We start from the raw sequence: 14,330 nt of genomic DNA, 5'->3' as shown, positions 1-14,330 counted from the left end.
CAGGCTGCCTTAAAAGCTCTTGTATCAAGAACCTGGTTTTCTTTAAAGGTTTGCTCTAACCAAGTGTTTGCAATCATGATTAGAAAACTTTCCAAACCTGCTCTCAGTTTGCTTAACTGATGAGATCCTGATTGGGTCCTGGGAGGTAAGCAAGTCCCCAGGTGAGGCTTAGGAAAGGGAAGCCAGACAACATCCTCAGGGGAGGAGGTAAACACAGGGAATTTGGAAGCTGCTACATCAAATGGCCAGGGAATTATGATTAAAAGACTAGTCTGACCCAGGGATAAAGGTTAAAATCCTGGCTCTACTGAAGTCAATGGAAGTTTTTTCCCCTTGAATGCAACGGAACTATAAGGGAACAGCTATTCATGTGTTAAAATAATCTAACCTTATCAGACCTAATGCTGAGTAGCAGAAAGGGGTTAGCCAAGAAACTGGAGCCGAAGAAAGGTTCTTTAGTAGTGAAAGGGCCACTTAATCTGTAAAGATCACGTGTATGTAGGAAATTGCAGTGTTCCTAACTAGGCGTCGACTCAGCTCCTAATGGAATTTTGCCATTGACTTTGATAGGAGTGGGATTGGCCCTTTAAAATGGAGCCCAGAAAGAGCCCTGAGAAATTTACTGCAGAAAGGATGGAAAGTGCCAATAGGTTTGGGACTCCTAGGCAGTAATACCATGATGATGATAGTTAATGCCGGGGGGTATGGAGTGCCTCGAATTTCTCCAAGAACTTCTGAGCGGTGGCTGAGGGAGTGGTGTGACAGGGCACTCAAAAGCAGTTGACTCCAGATTTCTGGTTTGATGAAGTAGCAGTGTTATAAACAATGTGTCGGACACAAATGAGGGAAAGATCAAGCCATGATTTTTCTGCACTAGAGCATGTCCAAAGCCCTGGATCTGAAAACCCATTCTCTTTGTGGGACTAGGAAATCCAAATCTAAACTTTGCAGCATACGTAAGGCGAGCAGAACTATTACCTCTGACAGTGCTTACTCCCCCAACTAGCCCCAGTGCCCCGAGCACCAGCGTTCTGAAAATCACACCAGTATCTGGAGCTTTGAAACCTATGGACATTGTGCCCTGCTCTGAAAGATGGAAGCCAGAATTTTCAAAAATGGCTGCCTAACATTATCCTCTGAGGGCCAGATTTACAAAGCTACTTAGGCATCTAAAAGAAGTAGATGTCTAAACTTCTTAGTCAAGGGAAGTGGGGCACCTAACTCACTTAGGGGTTTTTGAAAATCCCACTAGGTGTCTACATCTTTCGGTTGCGGGTACGTAGGTATTTTTCAAATACCTTTGAAAAATTGGCCCTTAAATCCTTCTTTAGGTGCCTGAATATAACTGGTCCGATTTTCAAAAGTGCTGAGTGCTGCACAGCTCCCACTGCAGTGAGTGAGGCGGTTTGAATGTAAGACAGAGCCGTGGTAGCAGGTCCATAGTTAAGGCTGCTAGCTCACTTTCCAGCATGGACGGGGTTTTCAAAAGCACTCAGCGTTGGCCTAGTTCTGCCTCCATTCAAGTCAATGATAAAACTCCCGTGGACAGCAGTGGGAGCAGAGTTGGGTCAATGTTGGGTGCTTCTGAATATTCCACTGTCTAAAACCAACTGTGACCCATGCAACCGTCAGGCCCTCTGTGGTATGCAGCGTTGTTGTAGCCGTGTCGGCCCCAGAAACTTAGGGCATGTGGTGGAGTTGCTCTATGCCAATGGGAGAGAGCTCTCCCATTGGCATAAAAAACCCACCCCCGCAAGCAGCACAAGCTATGTCGGCAGGAGAGTTTTTCCCGTCGACAGCGCCGCGCACACTAGCGCTTATGCTGGCGTAATTTATGTCATTCGGGGATGGAATATTCACACCCCGATCTGATTTTTTTCCATCACGCTTGAGATTTTTCCTGTGCTGTGTAAATAAGGCCCAGCTATTTTGGGGTGTGTGTGTGGGGGGAGGGAATATAGGATTGAGCTCCTCTTAGGGTACGTCTTCAGCCTTAAATCCATTGCTTTTTGAAAAGCCCTTTAAACACTTCTCCCCAACCTGGTGTTCTCCCAAATTTTGCCCTCTGATTTTTGTACAACTATTCAGCTTTTTTATTGGTCCTTTGGAACAGTTTTAATTATCCCTAAAAGATCATAATCAGCTGCAAGGAAACAACCTGAAGAAGAAACACACTGATTAAAGCATCTATAGCTGTTGGAGTTCTGTGGCATGATGCTTCCAGCTGTTTAAGTTGGGTAAAAGAGCATTTTAATGGCTCAAAGCCATTTAAAAATGTGTTTTTTATACATATAACACATGCCACTGTTTGCCAGCTGGCCCTGACTGACAGCAAATTGCCTGGCCTATAACCTACTGCACCATAAAGCTGCCTGATTCTAATGGGTTATTTATCCTTTCTTGCTATTACCCCATTGTTTGTTTAAAAATAGCAATATTAAAAATTCCTTTGTCAATGGCAGGGCTGACTAGGAGATTGTTGCAAAGTTCTAGCTGGCAATCTTGAGGGGCATCAAAATTGAGTTACATCTCCTAACACAACCGGGATATTCTCTTTGCTAATTTATTGCTGACATTAAAGAGCTTCATTTGGCCAGTTTACACCTGACAATCCAGCAACCTCTACATTGACAGGATTCTTTAGAAAAGCTGAAAGGTCTTTCCTTGGCTTCAATGGACTTTGGATCAGGCCCCAAATCTAAATATTTCAGTAACTGAAACCCATGTGGTTGGGATTGAAAATACAGAATGGTATTTTCTGCAACCGTTTGAGTTACTACTGGGGGAATTTGTATGCACAACTTACCAGCAGGGTGGATGGGCTGGGCAGCTTAATACACTAGTACAACTTCCCGCATACGCCATAACTCTGAACACTTAAATAAACCTTTCAGCTCTTGCCTTTTGTTCTTGCTATGGGGACATTAAGTCAAGCAACAACTTTTTGTCGCTGGCCTGTTCTCATGCACACTCTGTGCAACTTCAGAGGTTGACCACAATGTGTCTGGGGTGCGCTGTGGGTGAAATTCCTACCCACGCAGTGGACCAACACGAGGCCTATGTACAACTTAAGTCATAGTTTGAGGGCTTTGATGCACCATACATGATGCATATGAGTTGCACTGGCCCTTTGCCCAGGAGTGAATTTCACTGCTGTAATTTACAGGCCTGTTAAAAGTGGGATATATGTTTTACCTAGAAATCTTCACTACCATCTGGTGCAGAGGAATTTTGTACTTTTCAGTTTTCCATTGAGAACTAAACTTCATGCATGTCTGTGTGTTTCTGGGGCATGTTGGTGTGTGGTACCATGTGCTAACATAGATGGTTTTACTGGCATTCATTTAGGATGGCTGCATTACTGAGAGTGATACAGTTCATCCTGAGCTAGTGATAATGAAATCTTCCTACTACCACATTGTGATGGGGTGTATAAACCCCAACCTGCCACAGTCACTAAGGGGTTAAGATAAAAACATGAACAATGTCATAGAAAACTTTCAGCAAAAATGACAAGATAAAAAAGACCCCCCACCAGAACAGAGTCTTTATTTACATCACTATTTTTTAATCTCTTCGGGGGGGAAAAAAATTCCCCACCAGCTGTAGCAATGAACATTGCATTTCACTGGGCAACGTGGAATTTCAGTTTTCCACTAATATAAAGACTGTGGCCTTGTTTCTCCAAACACTTATGCATGAGCTTAACAGTTATGCCTTCTATGGGACTGCCCTTGTAAGCATGTGAGTAAATGTTTGCAGGAGCAGAATCTGTGGTTTGTATTCTGGATGGCTTGCTAGTATAAGATGAATTTGACTAGCAATTGTTGGGTATCAGACCAGTAATCCATGGGCTTACCTGATTCAGGTTCCTGACATCTTTGGGGGATGGGGGGGGAGGGTGAAGAATAATATTTGGTGGGCTGTTTTGTTTTTGTTTTAAAAAGTGACTGTTTGGAAATCTACTCAGAGGTTTGGAATGTTAGTCCCAGTCCCCACGGAGACAGATCAGGGAGCAGAGAGGAGGTGAGAAGGTCAAACATGCAAAATAAATGGAATTTATTCCATGGTTCCACAGCTTGTTTGTTTATTGAGTGTTTTGATTGATTTAAAATGAGTTTATCCCATGGCTGAGTAAAGGCATTTATTCAATGTTTGTCATACCCACCCACCACATGGGAGTGTGTACTGAGTGTATGTGTGTAAAATATATATATTGTATATAAATATGACTCAAAACAATATAAAAGGCAAAAATCAAACACCCCCATAGTAATGCTATTCTAACTGCACCATTCAAATTAGAAAATGCAAAGTTTAAGGCACCAACAGGAATGTTAACCAAAATACACTGTGCATCCTGTATGTTTTATGCTGTATAATGTCTTAAGATCCTGATTCCCGGAAAAACTTAAGGACATGCCTGACTTTAGGGCTATTTGCAGCATGTATTGAAATGAGTAAATGTGTCAAATTAAATGGATAAGTCACTCTATGCAAGAGTGGAAACTCAAGTTGTTAAATACTGTAATCTGCTCAAATACACATTTAAGAAGAAATGCAGGTAACTTTTCTATCCTTCTGTGCATCATGGGCTGGTTAAAGTTGTTGTAGGAGATGTAATTTTTATATTTACTGACACTGCAACCCTAAAATTCCACAGTCGTTTGCTTTTAATTTTCTAGGGGGGTTATATTTTAAGGGGGTGGGGAAGGGAAGAGAAGGGTCTGGGACATAAATGCTCCCTTGCACAGCCAACAGATACCAACGCCCACCTACTAACTGAGTGATGCTGCTGAACTTTGGAAAGTTACAATGAATTATGAATGTGTCACATCACCCTCTTCTTATGCCCTTGGATCTACAATCTTCACAACAAGAGGAAGATTCCAGTGACAGCCTGGTTGCTAATTTTGGAGCAGTCTGTGCCAAACAAATTCCAGGAAAATGAAAACCGTGGCGGCTGACTGCTCTTAACAGTGGCTGGAAGAAGAGAGAGAACCCAGGAGGAGGTTCTCATGAGCAATCCACCTGAAGTCCTGGACTTGAAGGATGGCAGATTGCCCCATGCTCCCTGGAAGACTGCACAATTGCTGAGGAAAGATGGAGAGACGAGGAGGGAAGACAGGAAAAGCAGAAGGACGCTGAGGAAGGATGGAGGAGAGAGATGCAGAGGGGAGAACAGTCATGCATATTTGCTTCTATGATTGAGATTTAGCAGCAACACCTCTGGTTTAGCTGACAAAGACCTGATGCATCAACATCCCTCCAAAGCCCCCAATGATGTCCTGGTGCTGCTGGAATGTATTAGACTGCTGCTCCAATATAGATTCATAGATTCATAGATTCTAGGACTGGAAGGGACCTCGAGAGGTCATCGAGTCCAGTCCCCTGCCCGCATGGCAGGACCAAATACTGTCTAGACCATCCCTGATAGACATTTATCTAACCTACTCTTAAATATCTCCAGAGACGGAGATTCCACAACCTCCCTAGGCAATTTGTTCCAGTGTTTAACCACCCTGACAGTTAGGAATTTTTTCCTAATGTCCAACCTAGACCTCCCTTGCTGCAGTTTAAACCCATTGTTTCTGGTTCTATCCTTAGAGGCTAAGGTGAACAAGTTCTCTCCCTCCTCCTTATGACACCCTTTTAGATACCTGAAAACTGCTATCATGTCCCCTCTCAGTCTTCTCTTTTCCAAACTAAACAAACCCAATTCTTTCAGCCTTCCTTCATAGGTCATGTTCTCAAGACCTTTAATCATTCTTGTTGCTCTTCTTTGGACCCTTTCCAATTTCTCCACATCTTTTTTAAAATGCGGCGCCCAGAACTGGACACAATACTCCAGCTGAGGCCTAACCAGAGCAGAGTAGAGCGGAAGAATGACTTCTCGTGTCTTGCTCACAACACACCTGTTAATGCATCCCAGAATCATGTTTGCTTTTTTTGCAACAGCATCACACTGTTGACTCATATTTAGCTTGTGGTCCACTATAACCCCTAGATCCCTTTCTGCCGTACTCCTTCCTAGACAGTCTTTTCCCATTCTGTATGTGTGAAATTGATTTTTCCTTCCTAAGTGGAGCACTTTGCATTTGTCTTTGTTAAACTTCATCCTGTTTAACACAGACCATTTCTCCAATTTGTCCAGATCATTTTGAATTATGACCCTGTCCTCCAAAGTAGTTGCAATCCCTCCCAGTTTGGTATCATCTGCAAACTTAATAAGCGTACTTTCTATGCCAATATCTAAGTCGTTGATGAAGATATTGAACAGAGCCGGTCCCAAAACAGACCCCTGCGGTACCCCACTCGTTACGCCTTTCCAGCAGGATTGGGAACCATTAATAACAACTCTCTGAGTACGGTTATCCAGCCAGTTATGCACCCACCTTATAGTAGCCCCATCTAATTTGTATTTGCCTAGTTTATCGATAAGAATATCATGCGAGACCGTATCAAATGCCTTACTAAAGTCTAGGTATACCACATCCACCGCTTCACCCTTATCCACAAGGCTCGTTATCCTATCAAAGAAAGCTATCAGATTGGTTTGACATGATTTGTTCTTCACAAATCCATGCTGGCTGTTCCCTATCACCTTACCACCTTCCAAGTGTTTGCAGATGATTTCCTTAATTACTTGCTCCATTATCTTCCCTGGCACAGAAGTTAAACTAACTGGTCTGTAGTTACCTGGGTTGTTTTTATTTCCCTTTTGTTGTTTTTATTTCACTATATTTGCCCTTTTCCAGTCTTCTGGAATCTCTCCCGTCTCCCATGACTTTCCAAAGATAATAGCTAGAGGCTCAGATACCTCCTCTATTAGCTCCTTGAGTATTCTAGGATGCATTTCATCAGGCCCGGGTGACTTGCAGGCATCTAACTTTTCTAAGTGATTTTTAACTTGTTCTTTTTTTATTTTATCTGCTAAACCTACCCCCTTCCCATTAGCATTCACTATGTTAGGCATTCCTTCAGACTTCTCGGTGAAGACCGAAACAAAGAAGTCATTAAGCATCTCTGCCATTTCCAAGTTTCCTGTTACTGTTTCTCCCTCTTCACTAAGCAGTGGGCCTACCCTGTCTTTGGTCTTCCTCTTGCTTCCAATGTATTGATAAAAAGTCTTCTTGTTTCCTTTTATTCCCGTAGCTAGTTTGAGCTCATTTTGTGCCTTTGCCTTTCTAATCTTGCCCCTGCATTCCTGTGTTGTTTGCCTATATTCATCCTTTGTAATCTGTCCTAGTTTCCATTTTTTATATGACTCCTTTTTATTTTTTAGATCGTGCAAGATCTCGTGGTTAAGCCAAGGTGGTCTTTTGCCACATTTTCTATCTTTCCTAACCAGTGGAATAGCTTGCTTTTGGGCCCTTAATATTGTCCCTTTGAAAAACTGCCAACTCTCCTCAGTTGTTTTTCCCCTCAGTCTTGATTCCCATGGGACCTTACCTATCAGCTCTCTGAGCTTCCCAAAATCTGCCTTCCTGAAATCCATTGTCTCTATTTTGCTGTTCTCCCTTCAAGATCAAAGGTACCTAAAGATGCAAATGGGCACTATTGGAAAATCCCAGTAGGTGCCTTCCTGCATCTTTAGGTGCCTAAATACCTTTGAAAGTCTGGCCCTAATCCTTGGGGGGTGGCAAGGATTTGTGAAGACCCATGCAGAGAAAATCAAACACACGCCTGGTCAGACACATATTGTCACTCTCATGTACCCCAGCAGTGTTCTCCCAAAGGGCAAGACTGGACTTGGTCTGGAGTCCTACCTGGCCAAGCTGAACCAAGCACAGTAAAGACTTGAACCTGGATATGGCTTCTTCTTATATTGCCTCATCTTTCAGGAGCATTTCTGCATGCTCACCTTCTAAGCAATCACACATAGAAATGGGACAGCCAGAGGATGCAGGACACGGAGCCACCAAACAGCTCTCAATGTTCAAGAAAAGCCAGGGGGACCTTCTTGAAAATCTCCCACAAATCCTCTAGGCCAGCAGCACTATAGGAGACTATGTGTAGGATAGCTGCCTGGATTCTTTCAGAGTACACTGACATGAAGATGTGGACAGACACACCCAGGCTTGACTGACTGCTGTAGTGGTACTTCCCGGCTCTTTGAGCTCTGGTCAAGTGTAGGTAGTCTCTTGGTCTATCCAAGGCCGTGATCAAGTGTCTTGATGTTTTTGGTCTTTTGGCCTCGAGATGAAAACCTTGCCTTTGTTTCTGGGACCTTGAAGTGAAAAAATTCTCTAAGTTAAATCTGCTGTGTAGACATCCTGAATAGTGTCTGTTGTAACACAGGTCAGACAGCTGTGTTGGAGCCCATTTGTACTAAATGAGCTTCCACCGACAGTGAGCATGATACGTTATAGACCCAGAGATGTCTCTACTGCAAGATGCTCATATTCCTGTTGAGCCTTGAAGGATACAATAGGAACAGTCATCAGCCACCCCCCAAGGATTAGGGCCAGACTTTCAAAGGTATTTAGGCACCTAAAGATGCAGGAAGGCACCTACTGGGATTTTCCAATAGTGCCCATTTGCATCTTTAGGTACCTTTGATCTTAAATGTGTTGCCACTTGCTCCTATTCAGCATGACAAAAGGGCTCAATGCCTGTTACAATAGGAAAAAATGGTTCAACATACGCTCTCTTTTGTGGTATAACTGTGGATGCTTTCTCCAATTTGATACAGATTGTTTAGGGTAGGATGGGTTTTTTTGCAGGGGGTGCTTTGCAGGGCTTTATTTTACAGTTCTCATTTCTTCCGTTCTGTACTCATGTCAAATACAAACTTTGGGTGGCTTTTTTGGGGCGCAGGGGTGGGAGGGGAGAAAGGCAAACACTGTTAGTTGGAGTTGTCTATCTCAGTCTCCTGTGGACCATCCCGCCCACAGGCTACATTATCTTCTGTTGGCTTCTATGCAATTAGCCACAATCAGGTTGAGTAAAAACAAACTTCTGACCTATGTTCTGAATTGCAGTGATTTAATGTAAGCTATTTGTATTGGTCATGGCCGGAGGCCCAGCCAGGCTCAGAATGGTAGTGTGCTGAACACTTACAAACACAGAGGACAGTCTCTGTTCCAAAGAGCTTGCAAACTAAATCAAGACAGACACATGGTAGGAGGGTAAACAGGCACAGAAAGGTGAAGTGATTTACCTGGGATTACCCAACAGGCTAGTGTCAGGAAAAGGGTCCAGGTCCCCTGAGTCCCAAATCAGTGCCCTATCTACTGGACCCTACTACTTCACTGAGTTCTGATGCAGGAGGGATAATCCAGGGGTTAGGCTGTTGGCCTGGTATTTGGGAAGATAGCGTTCAATTCCCTGCCCTGCACAGTCTTCCTATGTGACCAGGGGCAAGCTACATAAGCCCAGATCCTCAAAGGTATTTATTTAGGTGCCTAACTCCCATTGACTTTGTCTCTCTGTGCCTCAGTTCCCCATCTGTGACATGGCATAATAGCACTTCCCCATGTCCCAGGAGAGTTGTGAGGATAAACATTGCAAGATCATGATGGGCTCCAATACTACAGCAATGGGCGCCATGTTACCCTTGTCTGATCTTTACTTGTTTCTATTCTATTTCCAGGGGAGGAGCACTCGGGAAGCCCAATCAAGATCAGGGCCCCATCATGCTAGGCACCATACTAAGACATATTCCCTACTCCAAGAGCAGCCACTGTAAGGTTCCACTCCTGTAACTGGATCTGCGTGGGCTGACCCTGTTCCAGTCCCTACTGTAGTCAACAGGGCTCTGAAGATCGCATGCCAATCTGATTTCAGCAGCGAGGCCTCTAAGACTATCTCTTATAAGAGCCTCGTTAACTATTAGTTTTTTCAACTAATGTGACGTGAGTTGACAAAGCAGGTGGCAGAGGAGGGATGTTCCAGGGGTTAGAGGCACAGGCTTCCTGTGTGACTTTAGGCAAGTCAGTTAGGGCTAAATCTACAAAGGGACTTAATTACTTAAATCCAACACATATGTGCTATCGAGAGTCCCAAAACCTCTGCTTGGATGCTGCCTTGCTCTGTGGGTACCTAGGTTTCTGCTAGGAAAGACCCATGTGTCAGTGGTTCTCAACCAGGGGTATGTATACCCCTGGGTGCACGCAGAGGTCTTCCAGGGAGTATATCAACTCATCTAGCTATCTGCCTAGTTTTACAACAGGCTACAGAAAAAGCACTAACGAAGTCAGTACAAACTAAAAGTTCATACAGACAATGACTTGTTTATACTGCTCTATATACTATACACTGAAACGTAAGTACCATATTTATATTCAAATTGATTTATTTGATAATTATATGGTAAAAAGGAGAAAGTCAGCATTTTTTCACTAATAGTGTGCTGTGACACTTTTGTATTTTTAGGTCCTGATTTTGTAAGCAAGTAGTTTTTAAGTGACATGAAACGTAAGATATTCAAGACAGATCAGACTCCTGAAAGAAGAACATGTAGTTTGGAAAGGCTGAGAGCCCCTGCCTATGTTTCTGCTGTTGGGCATGTGCAAAACCACCTAAGTCCTGATGCTGATGCTCATGCCTAAATCCTGGCAGGATTCTTCAGCTGGGCATCCCCCTGCCTATCTCACTTGAGGGGCTTGGTCTGGTAGATGTTCTTAGGCCTTCCACAAAAGACAACCGGGGTTGACCAGGATGGGAGTCAGGGGGTGTGCCCACCCCAGCATACCTAATTGCCAGGGCCCTCATCTGGGAGTGAGAAACCTGCTTTCAGATCCCCACCACTCCACCTGATTCACAGCAAGGACTTACACTTGAGTCTCCTACATCCCAGGAGTGCCCTCACCTTGGAGCGATTGGCTATTCTGGAGTGGGATCTCAGTCTCTCCTGCGGAAACTGTTTTTTCTTTGTATGAACTACATATTCCTGGGTGAGACTGACTGGATAGCTCAGTGGTTAGGGCCTCAGGTAGGAGACCTCAGTTCAAGTCTCTGCTGAGGAATGTTTTATTTATACAAAGTGGAACAGCTTCACCAGGAGATACTGAGAGACTCATTCCATGATAACCAAGAGCCTGGGGATTGGGGCTCTGATGTGGAACAGGAGAGACCAAAGTGAAAATCTCTGCTCCAAACCAGACAGAGCAGGGATTTGAAAATGAGTCTCTCGCATCCCAGGGGAGGGCCCTAACCACTGGGCCTCTGGCTGACCTAGCTTAGTCACCTAAGCCCAGGAGAGGGCTCACGGCTGAGAAAACTGATGGGAGATAGATGCCTAACTACATTTCAGTGGTGGGACCTCTCCTTGACATTTCTTACTGGCTAGCTTAGGGGCTCCCTACTGAGGTTGCTGGCCTCTGTGAGTCCCATCCTTAGGTACCAAACTCCTCCTGCATAGTAAAGGGAATCTGGTCACCTAACCATGAATTTCACTGGGCAGCAGGGTGCCTAAAAGTTAGGGGTTGAAATGTTTAACTCCCTTTGTGGATCTGTTCCTTAGGGATGGTCTACAGTACAAATTAGGTTGGCTTAACTACATCGCTCAAGGCTGTGAAAAATTTCACACCCTGTGCAATGTAGTTAAGACGACCTAATTTGTAGCACTAGATGCCACTAGAATTTGTCCCTCAACCTACCAGCTGCCTCTTAGGTGGATTTACTACAGTGAGGGAAGAACCCCTTCCGGTGCTGTAGTAAGTGTCTACACTACAGCTGCAGCTGTGCTGATTTAGGGTTTCGAGTGTAGACGCACCCTTTAGCCTCTCTGTGCCCAATAAGCATAATAACACTGCCCTACTTCACAGGAGTAGTGTGAGGGGTATACAAAGAAAGGGAGGGATGGAGGGAGGGATAGCTCAGTGGTTTGAGCCTTGGCCTGCTAAACCCAGGGTTGTGAGTTCAATCCTTGAGGGGGCCACTTGAGGATCTGGGGCAAAATCAGTACTTGGTCCTGCTAGTGGAGGCAGGGGGCTGGACTCGATGACCTTTCAAGGTCCCTTCCAGCTCTAGGAGATGGGATATCTCCATTTATTTCTAATTGTTAGATGTTCAGCTATTAGAGTAATGGAGGCCATATAAGTACTGCAGATAGATAGAAAGCCACTATAAGTTGGGGGAGCACGGCAGGGTATTGCTGCTAATGTCTGGTCTCTGTATTATAACAACGCTCCCCAATATGCTGTAGGCAGAACTTTCAAAAGCCCCTGAGGGACTTAGCGACGGGACCCATGCTCCTAAATCACTTAGGCTATTTTGAACACCTCGATCCTGTTCTCATCTTACAGTGGATGTAAAAAAAAAAATTTCATCCACCAAAAGCTACATTAAGAGCAACATTCAAGATGATAGACTATGTATGAACTAAGACAAATCATAGCTAAAGCTCCGCTGAAAACTAGGCAGAGCTGGGACCAAAGCAAGTAATTGAAACAAAGTGATCAAAACCAAACCTGAAAACAGCTTTACTTCCAACGTAAAACAAATGTCCTGCGTTAGCGCTTGTGCAGAGTACATACCATACAGCAGCCACAAAACTGTATTTTTTTTTTTTTTGCAGTCCTGTCAAGTTCTAAGAGGATATTTCTATTCTAATCGGATATTTTAAAAAACTGGAATGATAATGAGCTGAGAAAACATGACTCTAGACCAGAAAATAAAATCGCAAGTGTTCATTATCAAGGGAATATTGGCAAATAAGTGTTCGAGAACAAGAATGCCTGATGATGCAATGTTTTTCATCTGACACTGAGCACAGAAAACCTTTTCATAGGCTCTAAATCTGCAGCTACAATAAAGCCTTCATAGAGACAATCTGCTTAAACTGAACGTCATACTTGCCTTTATTTTATTTTAATTGCAAAACGCTATCCAGTTTCACTGCTCAAATACGCAGCTCTTAAGGCAATATGCATAGCTCCATATTAGCCTCCATTTTATTGGACGTCAATATCTCGGCAGTGACGAAGTTATAAGCTACTGAAGTGGCATAGCTGTGATGCAGCCGTCTCTTTTATGCAGGATAACGCCCACCCCTAATTTTTTAACCATTAAGAATTATATAATTGAAAAACCCTGCTTGTTCTTGACCTTCCTGTTTGAATCCGCTACCTCTCCATAACAGTATTGTTCAAATATCCAATTTTACACCATTGAAGTCGGTGGAAGTTTTGCCATTGACTTAAATGATCACAGGGTAAAGCTGAATAGTATTGGGATAAAGCGAGAAGTTGGCCCCAAATAATGCCTACCTCTGGTATACTACTTTTTATCAAAAACAACAAGGAGTCTGGTGGCACCTTAAAGACTAACAGATTTATTTGGGCATAAGCTTTCATGAGTAAAAACCTCACTTCTTCGGATGCATAGGACCACTTTACGAAAGAGGTCAGTCTGATTATCCCCATTTTACAGATGGGGAAACCAAAGAACAGAGAAGGGTAGTGATTTGCCCCATGTCTTTCAACAGGCCACTGGTGCAGCTGGGAGTAGAACTCCGGTCTCCAAGCCAGCGCACTATCCAATGAGCCATATTGCCTCCACAATAAATGATATTCATTATTCATGTAACATATTTTTATGCCTAAAAATCAGCCAGATCATGGCTCCATGGTGCTAGGGGCTGTACAAATATATAAAAGAGCTGGAAACACACTTTTTTTGTTGCAAATTTCAAAATTTTGAAATTTCAGGAGGAAAATATTGGGGAGGGTGGCAAATGATGTGAAAATGTTTGTTTCCTCCTTCCCCTACTGGCCTTTTTGGTGTGTGTGTGCGTGAGAGTTTTGTTTTGTTTTCTGAGCAGCCCTATAAATGATAATCACAGACATTTAATATGTCTCTTAGCATTAATGCCTCACAAACATGTGAACTGATCACCATATTCTAGATCCTTTGCAGATGAAAGTCAATTGATATTAATGGTACTTCCCTTGGATTGAGAGCAACATATGGCTCTGGAGACAGTGAAGTAATAAATCCATAAAACAAATATGGCCTTTAGTGTGATCTGGAGCTCAATGAACCTTGGGGTTGAGGGTAATGCTGCAAATGTTCATTCCAATTGTTAAATCAATTTCTGTTTGCTTTCCGGAAACACTTGTGCAGTTGAATTTTACTAGCACAAATGGTTGCAGAAAACAAATTTCAAAGCCATATGTGTGAATATTCCTGGAAACGTAAGATTAGGACAGAAGACAACAAGGTCTGGAGTTTTACACCAATGCACTTCTCAGTTCCCTAGTTACATTTTACTTTATTCACTTTGCCATTTTGCAGTACTACACAATCACCGAATCAGTTTCTCTAACAACATCATTTTCATCTGAAAGGCTTGTTTGCCCCATACGTGAGGCCTATTCTAGTTA

The sequence above is a fragment of the Trachemys scripta genome, unplaced genomic scaffold (genome assembly GCF_013100865.1).
Source record: "Trachemys scripta elegans isolate TJP31775 unplaced genomic scaffold, CAS_Tse_1.0 scaffold_58, whole genome shotgun sequence".
Classification (NCBI taxonomy): domain Eukaryota; kingdom Metazoa; phylum Chordata; order Testudines; family Emydidae; genus Trachemys; species Trachemys scripta.
Note: the sequence above shows the minus strand (reverse complement) of the source record.